The sequence below is a fragment of the Rhopalosiphum maidis genome, chromosome 4 (assembly GCF_003676215.2).
Source record: "Rhopalosiphum maidis isolate BTI-1 chromosome 4, ASM367621v3, whole genome shotgun sequence".
Classification (NCBI taxonomy): domain Eukaryota; kingdom Metazoa; phylum Arthropoda; class Insecta; order Hemiptera; family Aphididae; genus Rhopalosiphum; species Rhopalosiphum maidis.
In genome coordinates, this window is record NC_040880.1 from 3,059,945 (window position 1) to 3,083,791 (window position 23,847).

General features: G+C 24.4%; 1 protein-coding gene across 4 annotated transcripts in view; it reads right to left on the reverse strand.

Annotated features, from left to right (window-relative positions):
• LOC113549927 (fat-like cadherin-related tumor suppressor homolog) overlaps positions 1-23,847 on the reverse strand; it is a 142,200-nt gene that overhangs the window by 90,977 nt on the left and 27,376 nt on the right. For all 4 annotated transcript variants that reach the window (XM_026951455.1, XM_026951454.1, XM_026951452.1 and 1 more), the window contains one exon: positions 14,842-14,883. The gene's annotated coding sequence lies outside the window, so the exon portion shown is untranslated. The remainder of the gene's footprint in view (positions 1-14,841; positions 14,884-23,847) is intronic.

A 23,847-nucleotide genomic window follows, 5' to 3' on the forward strand; every position in this document is an offset into this window, starting at 1 on the left:
TGGTTGTTTCATTTTAAAAATTTCATTATTATCATTTATAGTATATGTTTACTATGAAATTAATTTTAAGTCTTTTTTCCATTACAAAAAGACTGACTTATCCAGCTCACAAAATGGAAAACTTAATTTTATAAACTAGACATTTTTCGTATGATGGACACTTAAGATTAATTTTGCTGAACACGTTTCTCAATTTGGACGTTTAAATGACACGATACAATACAAATGCCGAAATGAAAATGTTTAACTTGACTAATTATATTTATACTTATTCGTTATTACAATTACATATGTCAACACGTTGATGTTTAATATATAAATTAAGATCTTAGATAATAAAATTATTTATATTCAATTTTAAAAGGTTAATATTGAATAAAAATAGTGCGTTTTAATAAAACAATTACCATCATTATAAAATTAAAAATTTAGTATGCTAACCAAAAATAAATTTAGTTGTGTAAATTAAATATAAGTTATAAATTTTATTATAATTAAATAGTCACTATTTTACTCGTAAATTATGAATCTGATAATAAATTATGAAAAAATTAAATCTGCGAAAAGTTTAATAAATTTATTTGTCAATAGATTTTCAAGAAAACGTTCAATATTTTTATTCAGTAAAAATAATAATAATAAAAAATATTAGGTCATTCAGAATTGAAAGATGTATGGTTTTTACGACACGGATGGGGAAATAACATGAGTTTATAACCGGATTGAACGAACTACCCGTGGTTTCAATATAAATTTTGCATTGTAAAAACACTATACCTACCTACGCTGGTCGACTTTTACGATTACGACCCACAAAGAGTGAGTTGGCAAGGATGAGTTTGTGCTGCGAGAAAAAAAGTAAAAACCACCTAAAGCCTATGTAAATTTAAAATTAAAAGCAAAAAAGTTATGCATCTGGTCCACGTACAAAATTCGTTCCTTTTGATTGCACCTATGGTGAATTTTTTATAGTATAAAAGTAGTTTGAAAGGACCGGGGATAGAAGAAATAAGAGTTAACCAGACTCGGTAAATGACGTACCTACTTCTTTGTGATGGAATTCATTTACCAATATTGCAACCATACACTTTTTACATATTAATAATGCATATTTAGCGGTTATACGTAGTGCATAAAACTTTACGACCGGCGGTAGCACTGAGATTAAAAATAAGTTATACAAATAAATATTACACGTTAGTATATAAGTAGTATATATAATAGTAAAATAAAAATATTGACAGCAAATGAATCTTGATTTATAGAAATTATATTATAATATTTATTTTGAAATTTAGAGATATAATTATAATACTAAGATTTAATATGCATATTATGTGATTGGTATCTAGCAGTTAAATTATTTATGTGAACAATAACATACTCCATCTCTAAAAATCTATCTACATTAATTTATTTGAAAACAAACTATATACATGTATAGAACAATAAAGCATTAAACAATTTCATCATATTTTACTAGATACACAAATATTTATGCATTTTTTTCGTACATTAAAAAAAAATGTATAATTCAAATATTACGAACAATTTAGATAAAACAACAATAGTATCTATAGAATAATAATGTGATACTTAGTAGCTAAAAAAGCTCAACTAAGAATTGCTGGTTGATGACAACGTTTAGAAATAAATATTTTATTATTGTATATTAGTACTGTTATAATTATCTAATGCGTTTCGTTTATAAATAGAGGTATAGAAAACTGAATATTACAACATAAATACAATTGATGGTAATTAAAACATTAGTTTTACTGTCAAATGCTTTTATAAATGTAATTAAATGTTTAATACCAATCTATCATGATTTTTGTTTAAATAAAGAAAAAACGCTTCAATTATTTAATAATAATTTATTAAACTAATAACATAAATAAATTAACATTCAAAAGACAATTATAATTAATTTTATTTTGATATGTTTTTGAAGTGCAATTATTATTAAATAAAAAATTTAATTAAATGTAGGTAAAAAAAGTATTCTAAGTGAATTAAACACTAAAATGCAATAAAGTTTAACGATCTATGGCGTGCCCAAATTGTTTTATTCTATTTTATTTTTAAACATTACAATGTTGGAATTACATACAAAGGAATACATTTAAATAAATATATAAATAAATACTCAAACAAATGCATTTTTTTCCATTGGATGTTTAACAGTAAAACATCCCAGGTAATAGAAGATATCTAACGAATTTACATAAAAATACAATTTAAATATTGTATGTAGTATTATTATAGTTATATTTGAAGTCATAGCTATTGTATTCGTGCATAATTTTGTACGATAAACGATAGAAATCCAAGAAGACAACCACGATTGGTAAATAAAATAACACTTAAATTCGCATAGTTAAGAATTGGGAGGATTGTTACAAGAGTAATCACAATTTATAGGTACAATAGGTATATGTATCTGTGAGTATACTTAATGCTCCCCCTTTCTTTATTTAATAACTTATTTAAATCCTGATTTTTGAATTTTTAAGATGACATAATAAAATTCTTTTCATATACATACTATTAAATCTTGGTAACTCAGGAACTCTGTGAGGATAACTTGTTTTTTTTAAGGGTTATATTTTCCTTTAAATTGAAAAGATATAATTTTTCTGAAGATTTTGAAAATTAGGTAAATATTTAAAACATTATTGATACCATGTGTAATAATAATATATTGTATTAATAATAATTAATGTGTATAAATACAATGCAATCGCATAGTAACTCGCAATAATTTAATTTAATTTGAAAGATAAGAGGTAGACGTAAGGTATTATAATGCACAACTTTTCAAATAAAATATTTTAAAACAGAAATTTTTACTATTTTAAGTGTGAACTATTATAAGTCAATCGTTAGACACAGGTATACATGTACAATTTTAATATTATATCATTCTAATCCATAATTTAAAATATGTATAATTAATATGTTCTTTACATTTTAATTAGGTTACAATAAAACACATTTATTATGTAGGAATCTAGGCTTTCTACACAAATCAGCAAAATTAAATCTATCAACATGTTTCTATAGTATTATATACTCATTTATCACAAACTGTTCCTATCAAGTAGGAATAAGCACTGATACATGTCAAATACACCCAATAAAAGCTGGAACCCCGCAAGGATCAGTTCTTCGACCATACTGTTCTACATATTCTGTCATGATATCTCAAAACCATTAAAAATTTCAATTAGCAATGTATGCAGATAATACATTTATCATAACACGGAATAAAAATCTTGAAAGTTCAATCATAGACTTACAAAACTCACTTGATCAGAATGGTTTGCAAAATGAAAACTTAAATTAAACTCCACTAAAAGTGGAGCAATCATATTCACCCTAAGGAGATACACAAACCCAAACCAAGTAATAATGAATCATCAATCAATATTATGAAACAACAAAGATCAGAAAATTAAATACCTTGGAATTATAATAATATAATAACCTATTTTGAAATTAAGAAACGTCCAGGTTAATTAACAGGATAATTTTTTTGGAAACAATAATCTTTGAAAAATGAACGATAAGTTTCAATAGAGATACTCCCTACGAGTCGGTAATTGATATTGTCTACAAGTAGATTTATAGAAAATAAGCAAAGTGGAAACCAAAGATATAAACAATAGATATGTATCCAATATAAAAATTATATAATAATAATAATAATAATAAAATAAAATGTAAGCCGTGCAATTTATAGAGAAAATGCAGTAGCAAATAAAATGACGTATGTTGACTGGAAAACCCGAAGAGCACATCAGCCGAACGCGTACGATTTAAAACAGTTCACTGTTTAGTATTTACGGATAGCAAGAACCACTACAATAAAAACACATTAGACCAAACATAAAGTAACATAAATTGTATGTACAATTTAAGCCATTTCTCTAAAAAAATAAACGATATTATTTTTTAGCATGTTCTTAATATAAAACTTATTTTATATATATACATATTAATGCAGATGTTTGTTCTCGTAACTCTATAACAAATATCTTAGTTAAGTTATATTATGATAAAATATAATTGTTCAAAAGTTTGTACATGTATATTGTCCGTATAATATATATATAAATTATTTACGAAGTATAAATTATTTTTAGTCACTAAAATATTTTAAAAATCACCAAATGCCACGGGAATTAAAATTAGACAATCATGTTTTTATTCTATCTACTTAAATTATCATATTACATTATATTATTAAAGTTTACAATAATTTTACATGATAAGCTCTATTTAAGTTGACTGATTAAAGTTCACTATGATTTAGATAAAATGTATAATACAAGATCAACGTATATATTTTATGCTTAATAGTGCATATTAAAAGTTGTACCTTTTAAAAACTAAATAGTGAGTGAGTATTTTGTTTTAGAATTGGTAAAATAACTATGAGATAAAATAAGAATCATAAAAAATGAATACTTCAATAAAATATATATTTAGCTGCATAATAAAATAAAAAATGTTCAATACAATAAATATATTGCGTTTCAAGTTTATCCATATTCTTATTATTATTATTATTATTATCAAAATATACTTTATTGTAACACTAAAATTGTTGACTTGTAGTAATAGACTATACTGGTATTATTTTTTTTTCAGTAAGATTATTGAACTTTTGTTTGAATCCATATCCGTTCAGTATCGTTCAGTATAATTATTTACACTTCCCAGTTACTATTCTTACGTCACTTATTAACTCAGACATGGTTCAAGAGACTCGCTCTATAAGCTAATAAGCAGAAAAACCGGTTTTATAATTTATACCTATTTTTTTTATATAATAGATATTATTACAAATGATTAAAAAAGTAGTTTGATAATATTATCATCTCAATGTTTATATTCAAACTATTAAATAATTATATTATAATAAATTATAACTTATTCTACATTCATTAATTTACTATTATTCAAGATTATTTATTTTATAAGCTATCATATATTATTATATTATATAAATTATGTAGTTTTGTATACATTTAATTATACAAATATACACGGAATGAATGAAAGTATATTTTGGAAAAGCATTTATTAAACATTAATGCATTATGTAATTTAATACATTAAATTTGTTTTAGAAAAACAGTGTTAAGTTTAAATTATAAACAAAGATCAGGTAAGTTTTATGAGATAACTATCAACTGAGCTATCAACCTTTTACGATTTGGTTCAGACTATAATTTATAGTTTACATATTGACCAATGTAGGTTTCTTCTTGTGTAAAACTTAAGTATTAACAAATAGTAAAAATAAGGCTTTAAAAGAGATTACTTCAAATAAAATGTAAAGCTATTCAAACATTAATAATATTTTCAGTGGCAAAACGGCTACTATCTACAAATTATTATTAGTCCCGAGAAGTTTATACATAGATTTATTTAAATAATACAGCTCGAGGTAAATACCGTACATTAGTTTTTGTCGTCTTTAAAACCATATTATTTATATACGATTGAAACGTTTAAACATAAGTCATGAAAATGGTATACAATTTTCTTTTGTAAAATTATTAATACGCTTCAGCTAGTCTATATAAACTAATAAATAATATTTATAAGTACTCAAGCTGAGAATGAATTTAATGGTTTTTGTAATATCATATAACTATATAAGTAATTAAAAAATCAGGATATCTCCTAAGAAAATAAACAGCATTATACTTTAGTATTATTATATATAATAATTGTCTATTAGAAACAAAAAAAAATTAATCTAATTTTGTGTTGGGTATCTATCTAATTAAAAATTAACTTCATTGCATATATATATTATATAGTATGTCAAAGACTGTTAGGTTTTTAAATTAATAACCACACATTATTAGATTGAATTAGTTGATTATTTTGTAAATAAAATTCTATAACTTTTTCCTCTATTGACCTTCATATTCTTGATTTATACTTTTATACTTCAGTTCAAATCCATTAAAAATATTTAATATACATATGTATAATGTATTAATATATTATTATAAATATGTGGGATTATACAGACATATGATAATATTACATCTTGATATTTACACCTACTCTATAGGTTTATTAAAAATGTCTATTTTACATGATGGAAAAAGTTTTCTATTAAGATTTAGTAAGCAATCGTGTAGGATTGTGGAAAAGATAATTACGTTAAAACTTTGCTATCAGAAACATGTTTAATGCTTACAAAATATGCATTATTAATTTAATCTAAAAACTATCATTTCCAATTCAGTTTTTATTATAAATTTAAAATTGAAAATAGGTTCGAAATACACATTGTTTTTTAAATTACAGAGTGTTTCAAAAGTCTTCATCCGATTATAAATTTATATAGCTCGGCAATCGTTAGCCGCAGGTAAATTACCCATATACTAATCGAAAGATAACTTAATAAACTTGGTTATCTAATCTTTCCATTAGTATATGGGTCGTTTACTAGTGGCTAACATTTGCCGAGCTATATACATTCGTAATCGGATGAAGACTTTTGATACACTCTGTATATTGTTATATAGATAATACTAAATTAATGGAAATAAAATTGATATAAAATATTGAAGACGATTTCACAATAAAAAATAAATTCAGTTTAAAACAAATAATTATTATTATTATTTTGAAGTGTTTATTACAATTTCAATTCAGTTAGTTAATGTACATCACAAGATAGTTCATAATCAATAAAATAATAATAAAGAATTAAAGTAAATATAGAAGTAGGTCTTAGAAAAAAAAGAAGATAGTAAAATAAGAAACCATGACATAATTTCTTATTAGTTTTATAGAAATTACAATACAAAATATATATATAAAAAAAAAAATGAATTGAATTATACTTAATATTATTTATTTTATTTTTAATGCCATACAAACTAATGTTGTATGTAGCTTACCATAGTTTACAAGCCACATAATAGTATATTAATATTACATAAATTGATTTATTAAATACTTGATTAGGTAACATAAATAAATTAATATGAATAGAAATAATATAATTTTTGCATAGTAAAGTACACATACAATTCCGGATTTCCATTGAAAAAATGTAGGTTCCTACGAATAAAACTGTTGTGTTGCGCACTGTATGGCGTTTGTATATTTTATGATGGTCACTAAAATGAAGTTTTACATCCCGAGTAATTATTAAAATGCTAATAATAGTAAACAAACAATAGATTTTATTAAAAATACATAGTGGTAAAACGACTTAATGAAGTTAGCAATTGGATGCTACAGAAATCGATGAAACGTTGGTTTTTTTCAAAATATATAAAAATGTATATAAACGCATTTCAGAGGCCGTAGAAACGTGTGCTGATATTTCTGTTTGGGACTTGGTAAATTTATGGATGGTTGGATGTAGTAGGTCGTGTTTTTGTTTTATTGAAGCGCAAAAAAAATTGCGACTAATTTGAAAATGCAAATGACAGGCGGTGCGCCCACCCAAGTTTATAATTATGTCCGTTGCACGTACGCATAAAAACTGGAAACAATTTTAGTTATTACACATATAAATTATAAATACCGATTTATAGGATATAAGAATAATATTTAATAGTAAATCCTAGAATTGAGGTAGTATACGAATAGGAATCATCATGCATTGGGTTTTAACAATAACAATAATATCGTTTTAAACAAACAATAATACAAGAAATAATAGTAATGAGGGGTTGGTTAAGTATAAAGATAAATGCAAAAACAGTATACTTTGAAGAATATATAAATTATAAATCGATTAAAATTTTAAACATAACGATGAAGCAAAACTAGTTTAAAAAAATAATATATATTTTTTTTAATGGGTAATGATAATATTTTAGTTAAACTTATTAAAACTTTCAAATTGTATACAATTTAACTTCATAATATATGTATTATATTATATAATAATCGATAATTGCATTTAACTCAAACAAATTAAACATTTTAGCCAATTGATTCATCAAAATACAATGTCGAATTCTAAAACTATAATATATTATGCAACAATAGTGTATCACACAGATCATGTTATTAATTGATATATAGTATGTACAATATACATATACTGCATTCTATAGCCGTATCACATTAAATATTATTCCTTATAAGTAAATAAAGTGTAATAATGTTATAAAGTTAATAAATCATAATATTAATTATACACCGATTGTTATCTAAATCTATTCTTCATTAAGTTGCATATTAGATATCGATATTTACAACTGTGATATAATAGTCTCAAAAAAATATCCTGACGACCGCATTGACGTGTATATAAACAAATATTTAAAAAAGATAAATCAAAAAAAGGCTAAAGTTAAATAAAACGATCCGCGGAATAAGCAGCGTTGAATTTATACACGTGTAATTAACATAATCACCATAATTTAAAATGGTGGTTTACCATTTATACTATACAGAGACGTCACTGACCGAATCGTCTCCAATTGGCTGACGTTGTCGCTGAATTGAGTCACTACAGGACCACATTTAGGGTTGTCAAAAATGATTATTACTGGAATTCGTATTTATAAAGTTACACAAATTATAAACATTATAGTAAAGTACGTGTTTTTCACCCTCTTTTTCGCATGCGCACAACAATCAACAATAAATGTCAGCAACGCGCGCGCCACATTGCAGCGGGTTATGTGTGTCCAAATTCCTCTTATTATAGACACACTAAAATCAGATTTTACTCAACCGATTTTTGGGGCTGAACCCGTGGTACTGTCGTTGCCCGGACCAATCACACAGTCTCCTTTAATTGCTAATAACTTATTGCCACCCTCTACATAAAGGAAAAGTATAATCTGTCATAAGATTTAACATGAAAGGGCCATGTGTTCGAGAATTATACACATTGTTGTTTTGAAGAATTTTCTAATTTTATTTTCAATTATTACAACATCTATATGTTAATAGTTAATCAAAATATTGTTTATGTTTGTAAATATAGAAAACTAACAAAATACACACCATATAATACAATGTTCAATATCCTATATTTTCATTACGAATTTTAAAAACAATTGATCTTGGAATATAATATACATTATAGTAAATATATATATATATATATATATATTGTGTGTGTGTGTGTGTGTGTGTGTGTGTGTCTATATCAATAAGTAATTTTATCGATTATACAATTTTAAAAATGTGTCTCAGGTAAATTACGGGTTAAATTAAAAAATATGTATAAATTTGTAGATAAAATTCAGAATACAGGATATTTGAGCTATAAATATGAAAACCAATTCAGTGAATAAATTGATTATACATCAAAAGAGCATTTGTAAATATATATTTGTAAAAATGAGAACGAATATAATATGTTTGAATTTAACTTTTGTTATGAATGTGTCCCCTAAGCGAAATTGTTCACCGTAAAATGATAAAGATAGGAATATGAATAAATAAATGATTACTTCTAGCAACTTCTATCGGACAAAAGAAAAATACACTAAGAAAATCTGACATGCATATTGTACTTATTTTAAATTAGTAAGTACGAGTTTTCCTGTTGTTAAAATGATAACTTACATAACATAATAATAAAAAGATAAATGTACATCATTCTATATACAAATTATTAATAATCATTCAATCATTAGAATTTGATTTAATAATAATTAATCAAGGTTATTATTTAGAATTCAAATAAAAACTGAACTTAAAAACTATATATATGTTTATACATACTTTTTATTTTTATTATTTTATTACATACAATTGTAATTAAATAATAAAAAAAAATTTAAACGAATTATTGTCCAAATATACCAAATTTGTTAATTTTCAGCACTTACCTACACTAGAAATGTAATAAAAATAACATTAATTCTATGAAAAAATAAGAGCATTTTAACCTTATACAGTATAAAATAATTTCAATATAGGAAAAGCAATTATACCCCATACTGCACACTTTGGGAAGACTAACATCTGGTTTTATTTTCTAGCAGCATAAGGTTTAAAATTAGACATAACAGCACACCCTCGCTTAAATCTTTTGATAAAGATTTATAGATTTGAAATATTTAAGAAAGAAATTATATAATACCAACATATATCAATTTATATTAAAATTATCACTATTCATTAAAAGTTAACTATTATTTTAGTAATCCAAAATACAACTTAGTTACGCCCATTGAGTGATATAATTAGAGCACTTAATTAAAATGTAATATTAGACAAAAATATTAATTTACCGTATAATCCATGGTGATTTACAAATAAAAATAACTTAATAGTATTTATGAATTATAATGTACAAATATTATTTTGTAGATATTATTATATTAATACTATAATTTAAATTATTTCTTGTCAACAGTAAACAAGTTTGAAAGATTATAAGTAATATATGTATGTATTTTCCAAATGCACTGTTGGTGTATAACTGAAATCCCAAAGGATTTTGCGACGAAGACCAAAGTTACAAACTTCCCAAGAGCTATACGTACGTGCATGCGTGCATATTATGATCCGAGCATATGAAATTAGTAGACCCACGTGCTCCGGACGGCATCAATCACCGCGGTGGACCCTTATATACCGTTCTAGTGTCCAATTTGTATTTTCTTTAAAGTCTAATTTATTTATTAGTTTATTAAATTATTAGTTCATTCCCCTCTGAGTATCACTAGAAGTCTATCAAAATAGTCTTAAGTAGAAACAAGAAACCATATCAAAAATTCACAAACACTTGAATTATTGATTCGATTATATTTCAAGTAAAAATTAAAAATGCATACATATAAATTCACTATCACAAATTAAATTTAATGATACAAACGTTAATATGAAGCTAATTTTAATATCAAAAATATTTACAGTTATGATTTTTTAAATACAGGTTAGAAAAATTTAACATGTATACAAAAAAGTATGTTAAATGAAATATACTAATATATTTTAAAAGAAAATTGAATAAATACTTACGATAATAATAAATAAAACAATTATTTAATAGAATTCGATTAAGTTATAAAATATGATATAATAAATCAAATACAATACATCAATATCTATTCAAATTTTTTAAATTGATTATTTTAATTTAGATAATATGAAACGGATAAACATACATTTTAGGGATATCGCAGTGACTGTTAAAGGCATTATTTAAACTACGTATACTAATTTATATGCTTATTGGAAGAATAAGTTAAAAAATTATTAATATATATTTTTTTAATTTACACAACAATACGACCCGTTGTTTTACAAAATGAGATCGCATAACTGACCTGATCATAAATAAAACGTTAAAATGTACATTTGAATATAGTAATTTCCCCTGCTTCAACAATACCGTAGGGTAATACTAACAAAAGGCAAATTGGGATATTTGGACAGTATCCAAAATTGAGATACATATACCAGTTATTTAAATTATATACAATGATGGACTGTGACGGACGTGTTAACTGTGATGGTATCAAAATGTATATTTTGGGACTGAAGTCAGAGTTGAATAAATCAAAATGTTTTATTTAAATACGCAGAAAAAATTGAAAACTTTAGTTAAATCCATTGCAAACGATTCCTATTTATATCACGAGAAAAAATTTGTGGTGGTAATTAAATTCTTTAAATTCCTATTATATTTTATATTATTGTAATTGTTTGGTTTAGCATAGTATCATTATCAGTTAATCACTAACCTAGGTTTATCCAACGTTTTAAATTAAATTTACTTGAAATTCATACATTTTAGAGTTATAGAAAGGTGAACTTATTTTTTATTAAACAGCGCTTATTCTTATAAACCTTAAATTAATGATACTAATACCCACATCACGTTTTTATTTATTTAATTATATAGGTACTGCATGACGCAAAAGTACAGAGAAAAGTACTCATCACTTCTTGTATGTACAGTGAGATATGCATCTAATGTTTGAAGAATTTCTTTATTTAATTCTACGAGGCTTTCCGATGATTTATTATTAATCAACCCATAAGATTATCATCGTATAGTATTAGTTAATTACTGTCGTAATTAAACCCACGCCCCAGAGTTTTATCGCATCTTCTATCGTAGGAGAAGCTTTATTTAAACAGGCCTATATATATAGTCACCTAAATACTCATTTCGAAATAACATAGTAGATTTCGCAAACAAGCAAAATTCAGCGTCTTGTTATCTACAAATTCCATTGCAATAACGGTTAATTTAACATGGAGTAAGAGGTAAGGGTAAAATTTTATTCTAATTATCGGTATTACACATAATATTAAATATTTCAGAGGGAACACACTCACTATGTTTATTTATACACAACAGTCTTAAAGTCATAATGTTATAATGATAATCGTTTTCCGTATTGAAGACTTTTTAATTAAATTCCACATGATATTTTTGAACCAACGCGCACAATTAGGTAATATACAAGTGACCATAATAAACATAATAATAATATTAAATCCTTTCTTTATATTGCTATGGAAATAGTTTAAGTCAGACATTAACTTCAAAAATATTTCCAAAAGATACATATTATAATGAATTAATTTTCATAATCATCAATAACAAAATAAAAAAAAAATATCTTATAAATCGTTAACAGTATTCAACATAATATACCTAACCTTTGATTGTAACTATCTAAAAATATAATATAATTTTAACTTTACAAAAATTAATATTTTTTTCAGTATAAAATATAACCTATATATAAACATTTTATTAATAAGATATAATCTAAAGAATAATTTTAAAATATTTAAAGTTATTTCATAAAAAATTAATGTTACATATTTTACAATTAAAAGAAAGCAACAGAAAAAAATTAATGTCAAAAAATCATATCCGATTGAAGAATTATAACGGGAATATGATGGCGAGTTGCAGGGTTTAGGGAAAAGGAAAATCATGTTCTCGGCAGGAAGCCAATTACTGAGTTGGTCCATTTCAGAGGGGGGGGGGGTCAAAAACTAATCTGCTCAAATTTTAATTTCTATTTTTCAACACCGGAGGAGTTGTATGATTGCGTAAGTAAAAATACTGAGAGCGAATTAATAGTTTGTTACTCACTAAAAAGGGCATTTCTTTATTAATACTGAAATTATTTAACATTTTAATTTATAGGCACACAAAAAATCTTACCATCAAAATGTATATATTGAATTTATATTATAATATAAAGTACTAAAAATGTCATGTTAATGTTTAGCTAACTATTTACATTTAAATAAATATCTACTTAACGAAATAATTAAAAACTAGGTACTTGTTTAATAAACAAATAATATATTAGATTTAGATTTTCAAAGTAATCTAATAGTAAATTCTAATAGTTATTCAGGGGGTAAAATATATTTAACTTACTAAAATAAATAAATACAATTCAAGGAAAATTATTACATATACATTCATTGCGGTATGTCATATTATTCAAACGTACATAATTTAATGTTTATTTACATATTTTGGATGTTTTTGATTCACTATGAGAATGAATATATCAAATATTTAGGTACCATGTATTCTACAATTATACTAAACAGCATATACATAATAGTATGTTTGAAAATACCACATAGAAAATAAAGTCTATCAAATTAAAAATACAAAACTAAAATAAAATCAATTTAAGAACCAATGTGATAGAAAAAAGTAAAAAAAGAGATTAAAAAAGATATAATATATGTATTAGGTATATCTATAAATGCTTTATCTTTGAAAACAATGTACAGTATAGTGAAGGAATATATTAAACAGAAATTTAAAATTAAAGATATTCATTTAATATTAAAAGACATGCTATTCTATTATTGATCTAAGTAAAAATATAAAAAATATATACAAGCTGATTTATAGATAAAATTCTTAGTAACTACAGGACATCAATAAAACCATATAATTTGTATACAATTGATATTATATAGTATACAACAGCTACAAGAAAAAATTTTAAACACATTTTTATAATATAAACATCATTAAAATAAAGTAAAAATAACAAGATATATATAAACATAAATACTATATTAAATTTATATATATAAGGAATAAGTGGTCTCCCAGTGGGACCACAAAACTAACAGAAATTACCTCAGAAATATGATGTTCATACATAAATTGCTTGAAAACGGTTAGACATATTGCATGATCGTTTATAGTTTGCATATAGCAGTATATTTATATATATATATATATTAAAAGTAGAGAAATAAATGTACTCGAAATACTGCCAAAACGGGCGCATATAACAAGGTCGATTCTGGGTCAACCCTTTCACACATGAACACAATTTAAAGCGAATAATTTCACGTCGACATATGAAATTCGAACCCAGTGGAGGGGGGCTGAAAGAGAAATAGAGGGAAAGCGGTCATAAGCGAAGAGAAAAAACATCCAAACGTCCCTTACGTCCCATTTGGCTAGACGTCAAAAAACCTCATGTATGGGTTAAGTTCACTAAGCGAGTACGAGCATGCTGTGCACTTGGGGGTAGGGTTTTTGCCGCATTCCCACTGCATCATATTATCATCTATAACAACACACTTATAACGCACATTAAATAATAGGATTATTCACACTGACACATACATCCAAAGATACTATAATTTCTAAGCCTCTATTGCCGTTTGTAATGATACGAGTATATTATATTATGTTATTGTGCTAAAGAAGACGTTTCGAGCGAAACGTAAATACGTTCACCCATTGAAGTGTATTTGCAAAGACACCATGCGACAACGGCATTTAAAATTAGAAATTAGAAAAGTAACACTCACAATTTTATGAGAATTATAAAAACAAAACCAAGTATGAAAAAAAAATATAGAACATACCCTTTTAACTAGCCAGCTGGAATCTAGCTTCTTTACATGATCCTGCAACAAAATATAATATTTGTAATACTTTAAAATGTATAATCATTTTAAAAATTGAATACAATTTACATATTTATAAATTATTTTTAAAAAAAACATTGCATAATTAATTTTGTTAAGCCTCACTGTCAACATATAGATAATTTCCAGTAATATAATAATACCAAAGTACTCTCTAGTTGTATTCATACTTATGATACTACTTTATTAAAGTTAATTAATAAAACCCATGATATATGAATTAGAATAAAAAACACTTTTCACTTTTTTCTACAAAATATAATTATACAATGAATATTATTTAATTATACAATATATAAATAATTTTATAAATTAATTATAATATTATTGCATATTGAAATATATTTAGTTTATAAGGTAAAATCAAGCATGTTTTAAAATTATACCACTATTTATAAGATAAAAATAAGACGTTCATAAATTATATAGATCTAAAATCTGTAAAATGCTATAATAACATTTTTTGAAAAAAATAATAACAATAGTAAATCTAAGTAATATTACCCGACGATTAAGGTATAATAAATTTGGTATTATTATGATATTTAAATGATCAACTTAATATATTATTACACCCATTCTCCCTTACATCTGCTGCCATTATATCTATGAATAATTGGATAACCTAAATCTAATAAGATACGGAGAGTTGATGTGACATTAATTGTTACCGTCACTCATTTTTCGGTATTTCTGTGTGAACATACGACTAGTATTTTGGAATTACTTTTTTTAGATAACACTTTTTGAAACAGTAAAAATTTGAAAAATGCGTTCATCACGACATAAGAATCTAGACATAAAAATTTTAAAACAGATTAAAACTTATACAGGTCAGTTTCCAAAAATGCTAATATTTAGGAGACAAAAATGTTTAACAAAATTCTAGAGTACTCATTTTAAATAAAATGTTGACCATTTGTTTTTTATTATATCAAGTTTTACTCAGAATCGTTTATCTAACCACATTAATACTATATCTTTTTTTTTTAATTACATAGATACTCTTTAAAGAGAATTACTGTTTGCTAATCACTCTTATTATATACCTTCATATTATGTTTTTTCATAACATAGTATACATTTTAACTTGTAAGTGTTTAATTGTCTTGTTGTACACAGAGTACAATACATAATAAGTCATAACATAACCTATGTTATAACTTTACGATTGTATACATTATTATATTATTATTTATTAAACATCTAAAAGACATTTTTAAATATTAATCAATTTATGACTTCACAATTTTTGAAATTGTTATTATACATACATAAAACAATTTTTGGGGAAATGTTTCACTGGTAAGGTTATTATGAATAAATTAAAAAAAAGTTTCAAGATAAAGTCGTATTAATATATTACATAGGTAAGTAAGTAAATATTGTCTACCTACTTTAATCCCTGCAACCATCGCATGATATAGTAGTTAAGTTTACTTTCTCAATAACATTTCTGATAGTACGTACAGGCATATTATATTTATTAAATAATACTAATGTACGTAACATAATCTGACTTTAAGAATAATTATTTAAAATTTTGAAACACTTAAATATATTATGGAGTAATATATATATATATATATATTTACAATTAACAACAAAATATATACAACCAATACGAAATAAAATTAAAAATTAGTTTCAAAACCAAAGTCGCGTCTAATGTCGGGCAAAGTGACAACTACCTCCAAAGTCATAATTTTCATATTTTAAAAATGTCGTTAACTATTTAAAGTGCCAATAATCTATTATTTGGAAAATTGATTTTTCTCTTGGCGTCTTTAACTCTTAATCCGTCGCTGTTCAAATCTTAAAATATAAAAGACGATTTTACATTTACGAAAATCACCATTGTTTTATTAAAATACTACCAGGAAAATATTTTTTAAGGACGATGAATTTAAAATAAACTATAAAGTCTATCTCATTGGAAAAATTAATTAAATTATTTCGACGTGCTAAATACTGGATGAAATAACTACCAAAATCGATTTAGTGAAAAAATCCAGTCCCGATTATCAACGAAATGTGTTTTTTTTTTGTTATGTTAATGAAAAAGTTAAGCTTCATATATAATTATTTCGGTTACCTGATATTATGGAAGGAGGTACCTTTTAGTAATCATTTGGGACATTAATATTAAAATTATGTTAGAAACTGTGGAAACTGATGCATATTAATTATATAATCATTATAAACATAATTTATTACTTAAATATTTCATTTAACACTAACGATTAAATTTAAAATTCAAAATGAATAAGTAATTTTGATTTGAAATATTATTTTATGTTTAATACAAGTCACATATCAAGTTTAATATATTATACGTATCATCTCAAAATTATAGCAATACATTTAGTGCACAGATTCTGTAAAATAATTTCAAACAATAAAATAGGAACTAACAAAAAATCTGTTATATTGTATCTTATTATTAAGGTAACTCATCATTCATGGTTAAAACCATTGACAAAAGATATTTACAAGAAAATAACAGTCATAAAATCAATAGTTTTAACATTTTCTCAATTCAGAATCTAAAAGCGCAATAATATACATACTATTCTATATTTTTAAAATACGGAGGGGAAAGGTGTTAATGGCTTACTAATTTAGTTTAAAATGCTTTAAAACACCGATGATGGCAACTTTTATCTGCAAGTATAAAATAACTAAAAATAATCATCTACAAAATAATTGAACTTTTGTAATATTCTTTAACATAGTTTTAAGTATCGAATATCTAATTTTAGTTGGTAAAAATTTAAGTATCGAGTATCTAATATTGTAATACTCCAAACATACCATCACGTATCTATGTTTTATAGTATCTAGTACTACGATATTCTATTTTAAAGTACTTTTCTTGTCCCTGTATATGTATATATATATACATACACACATTATAATACCAGCACTAAAAAACAATGTATTAAAATAATTTTATTGTTTTATTAATAGTACTTAAATACGTTAAACATTAAACATATTTTTAAAACTATATGGATATCTAATCCAACGAGTACTGTAAGTAAAAACAAATACATATATTGTATTTCAACTGTACATCAAGTACAAAAGTACAATATATAATCGAATACATCGGATTCTAAATAAAACAAAAGATAAACATCCGTATCGAGAAAATAAAATTAACAAAAATTCTGTTTGACTAAAACCAAGTATTTGTTCACAGGTATGTTTACTACGTAGACATTTTCGCTTCAAGTGAAAAACGATTCGTTAAGTTGGTCCTTACCATTTCCGAAAAAATTGAAAACATATATATTTTTATTATCTAACTAATTGGACCGCTCAAGAAACTCGAGCAAATATACTGAGCTGAACACTGGAAAAACTAAAACTAAGTAAATTCTAACTATTATGTTGTACCAATGATTAAATTTATAGTTTTTCGTTTACGTTTAAAGCTTAGTATAATTTTTTTTTTTACAAGAAGCATAAGAGTGAACAGCATGAATAAGATGATATTTTTTTTTCATAATTTAAATAAAAATTACATTTTTATTAAAAAAAAAACATAATAATAGAAAAAAAAAATCAGCCAAGAAAAACTAAAATTAGTGCAATAAGAGTTAATTACGTTTATTTTATAACAGTAAAATATAAGTATACTTAAATAACATCTGGACTACTTTTAATCAACACAATTAATGGTATGTATGAATCGGTATCGTCACGCAAATTCCTAAACAAAATTCAACTAAAATGTCTAAAAGACATTCTCTCCACACAAATGAATAATTGGCTGTTTAAAGACATATACAATATGCTTAATATTGCCCAGTAATTAATAATATGGGGTTGTTTCCAAATCAGGATCGAAGGAAAGGCGTGAATTTCCTGTACAGGCTTTAAGAGAGGGAACGCCTATTGACGGCAAAAGTTAAAATCTGATAAGAAGAATCCGGGAGAATAGTGAAAATAGAGGGGAAGTGAGGAACTCAACGCCTTAAGGCCGGAAGCGAAAACGACGCTTAATTTTAGTACATAAACTCATTTAAATTTATGACCCAGAAATCTTTTACCTACATTCAGAGAGGTGATGAAAAAATTAGTAATGTAAATTTACTTTCAAAAAATATACATTTATTTAAGGTAACACTAACAGTGTTAATGTTTAGATAATATACGTAATAATAAAACAGTTTAATTCAGTTATTAATTTTTTGATCTTTTACAAAGTACTATAAAACTTTAAAAATTAAAATATAATTATTAACATTTGATAGCATTATATTTCAATTTTATCCCAAGGAAATAAAAATAGTTTAGTTTAAATAAATTTATTTTTAAATACCTACCTATTACAGTTATAAAAACATATTTTAATTTTTTAAATAAATAATTTTTTATATTATCAAACTCGTATAGTAAATATATAATCAGGAAACTACTATAGTTGCGATAAAGTAAATAAAATCTAGAAAATGAGTTAAAGATCTAAATGAATATAAATATTGATTTGATTGTAATACATACTGTTTTAACTACTTGACATTTAAATGGAAGATTTCCGACAAACGATTCTCGCTAATTCAAACATTTAATCTAATGGACCATACGACAATATTAAATAAGTTTATTCTTGGATTATATTCAAACATAATAAATAGTGTAAAGAAGTATCACTTTTAATACAATTTATAGACACATATAATTTTAATGAAAATTGTGACTACATAATATTATAAATAATTATAGTAAATTAAAATTAAAATAAAAACTAGTTACTAAAGGAATTTACCTAAGATACAGGAAACACCTAACAGTCAATATATATAGATAATGATAGTGAATAATTCAAAAATATATATATATAACACTTAAAAAGTACATTTTTGTTGAATTTATATTAAACCTATTTTAATTAAATGTGTATGTAGTATGTACCTAATATAACGATAAAGTCAATAAGTGAAATATTCAAAATTCATAAATATAGTTCAAGTTAAAAGTATAAAATGTACATAGAGTATTAATTTATAATTTATATGTAAGCAAACACTCATGCACCATAAAAAAAAAAAACATTTACCGTAATTATTATATATGATTTAGGAAATTCTCCAAAACATAATTCGGCGGATATTCCTTACCCAGAATGCTCGCAAAAATAAATAGATATAAATGTATAATAACAATCGTTGTAATAATCAACATAATTTCAATATATAAAACATTTACATAAACAAACATTAAAAAGGGAGACAGGGAAATTAGATAACTACTCAATTAAAGTTCCGAATGCTTCTCGTCATAGAATAAACAACTATAATGTAGAATGTGTTAAATTTGAATTCAATTATATAAATCATTGCGTATAAAAAACAATTCTAAGTGAGAAAGTCTGTCATTCTATTAAATTACTAGTTTATTTTATGATACATTTAAATTGCTATTTAAGTAATTTATTATTAACTATTAGTAATATGGTAGTCACATCATTTTTTTCCAAAAATATTGTGTATATAAACGATATAAACATAAAGTATAATAATGTACGTCAACAATTTCAAATACATCCGAATAATATTTTTAAATTATAATAAAATAATTAAAATGGTTTAAATATCTTACTTTATCCAAATCTTAACTTAAAACATCTATAAAAAATAAACTGTGATTAAATATATTTTACATTTATTATTTTGCATGAACTACTTAAAAAGGACCTTATTAATACAAAGCCAAATTTCCTAATATTAAATTAAGTATACGATAATAGGTATGCTCGATAATAAAATGCACACCTACACTTACAATGCAAACATATTATATGAGTAAAAAATGTATCTAATTATTTAAAATACATATTTTAAATTATTATATTGATAATATTCTAACAAACAACAACACTTGGCTGTACCTATAAGTACCTAATTTAAAATTCTTGTGAGTTACTAACTTTTTTTTTTGATAAAATGTTTGGTTATTTAAGTATAATAATTTTATGACACACACAATTGTCCACACAAATCTAAAAATTATATTTAATTTTGTAAGAGTTCTTTATATTTATAAAAAATAATTATAATACATCAGCGATATTATTCAATTCCACCATAAAAGAATTCTAGATATATTACGTATGTAACTTTAAGGTGTGTATTTGTGCAGCTAAAATATTAAGTTAAAACTTGAAAAATAAATATATGTACATATACGTCCGTAATGTTAACGCACGCATTATTACCATAAACCAGTGTACAGGTGTGAGAGATGTTACCACACCAGTACACATTATATTATCCACGTGATAACGCCTATCACTATAACTGTTTACCATAGTACAACATAGACACGATATAGAGAAGATAAGGTGATGCCACTCGTAAATATTCCGGATGCCAACTTGGACGGCAGTTTGATAGTACCGTGGGACGCGATAGGTAGCGCCACCATTCGTCGAGACCTGTTTTTCCTTTATGTTGCATGTAAAACCATGAGGTTTATGCAGGATTTTCTTTATAAAATAATGTAAGATTTTGAAGTTAAAACTTACCGAGTTTTGAACCAGACTCACTGACTGATATATTGTTTTATAATTTATATTTCAATGTGCTCATTGAGTAAGAACTATTTTCAATAATTAAAATAATAGAATAGGTTAGGTTACCTACGACCTACCTACTATTTACATTTCACTAATATTTATATTTATCAATCAGTCAATCAGAAGTCAGGATACATTAAATTAGTAATATTAAAATATATCAATAACTTATTAGGCAACTAATAAATAAACATTTTTTTACATGTTCCTTATATAATAATTAAAATAATGAAAAACTAACAATTATTAAGTAAGTATAAATTGTTATCTAAAAATAAAATTATAATGTGTGGGTAAAATGTAGTATTATAAAATTAAAATTAAAAATATTCTTTTTTAATAGTTAGGTACATCATTATTATTTATATTATAATTTTAATTGCTTGGCTAGATTTTTTTGTTTTTTATTTTTTTCTCTACCTGTATTTTCTACAGTACTCGCAAAATACATACGACATTGCAAATAAAAAGTTACAATGGATTTTGCCCATGTTCATTGCAACCAATGGATATAATTTTTAAATTATTAGTTTTCAAATATTCTAATATTTCAAATAATATATTTTTATGCATTTTTATATTTTGCATATTGCGTCTTCAAGTTGAAAATAATGGGTAAGTATATAATTTCTCGAGGAATACTGTTATTCCAGACTTCTTGAGTTTTATCATCCTAAATTAATTATGATTTATAATTTATATTAAATAATTTTATCAACACAATAATAAGTATAATTTATTGGTATATTAATATTATTATATATTATAAATGGAAATATCTATGAATTAAATTTATAAAAATGTATATAAGTAATAATAAATAATATAGTATGTGTTGAAATACACCTTTAGAATGACCAATAAGTTATCAACTTGAAAAATAAATAAAATTTAAATACCTTTAGTGAACTAAATAATGTTGGGGCTTTTTCATTACTAAATTTTAATTTTTTTGACTCACTGGCACATAACCTGTTTTACACCCAAGCACAACATTTTTTTGGCATTGTTAAATTATTTTTATTTTCACAACTGAATATATAAAAAAACCTTTTTAACTTTAATGTTGTTCAAAATTATCAAAATTGTGGTACCTAAGTTATCTGATCTACACAATGAATCATGATCTAGTCATTCAATTGCTTAGTAACTAATTTTATTACTGGTATTTACAAATAAATAAACTAATATTATACATTTTTATTTATTTATTTATTTATTTAAATTAATGTTCTATAACAACCTTTATACCTATTTAACATAAAATGATTAATATAATAATATTATCTTGGTTTATATCTATAAAATAATAATATATTCCACCTATTTTATATTCATATTATTAACATTATATTTATATTTAAATATTTAATAATATATTTTCGTATAACAACTTAAAATAAAATAGGCCTCCGGGCGAATAGTGGCGTACTCTGTTGAGAGATTTACGAACATTTGCCGTACATTTTAGCATCCATTTTTTTACATTGTGAGATTGGGAAGTGGTATCACCTTATCTTCTCTACATCGTGAACATAGAAATGGCACTCGATCAGCTGATCGAGATTTTGTATTTATCGACGATCTGAAGTCTGAACCACCGAGAAACATGGAAACGAACCCACGAATTAACCTGAGAAGTGAGGTTATAAACGTTTGTTTACCTATAGTTAGGAGTAAGGAAACGTTTACTGTCGCAATTAAGGCACTGTAGAGATCTTTATAGGGCCCTATCGCAGTGTTCGACCAAACCACTATGTCATAGGCCTGGTCATATAACAAAATATAGATGAAATTAGAATAAAATATTGTACACGATTATTTACAACCAAAAAATATTTTATATTGTCAGCCTATTTGAAATTTTGATTAATAGTATCCATATAATATGCTAGGCGGAACTCGGACATTAGGTTCTTGACTATGTCAGGCTTATTTCTACCCCTTTGTAATTATTGTGGATATAATTTTATCTATTCTGTGGTTTAACAGTGACACAGTGCTATAACTTAGTATCGGCATAGAACAATTTTCTTGATTTACTGGCTAATATTATTTATTTCAGCGTAAATTATTGAAAACATATATTATTATACGTTTTCGTTTTTTGTACACTCTCGTGAACAAACCCGATTTCCTAACCATATAAGAATTACATGGAACGTTTTCATACACAGAAATTGACAATATTGTAAGATTATTTTCAATACAAGTATTTAATATAAATACAATATTTATTGGTTATAATTTATTAACAAAATAGAAAAATTTAACTCTAAAATAAAACTATAACGATAATAAAACTATATAGAAAATGAATTTAGATTAAATTAAATTTATAATTTTCATTTTATGAT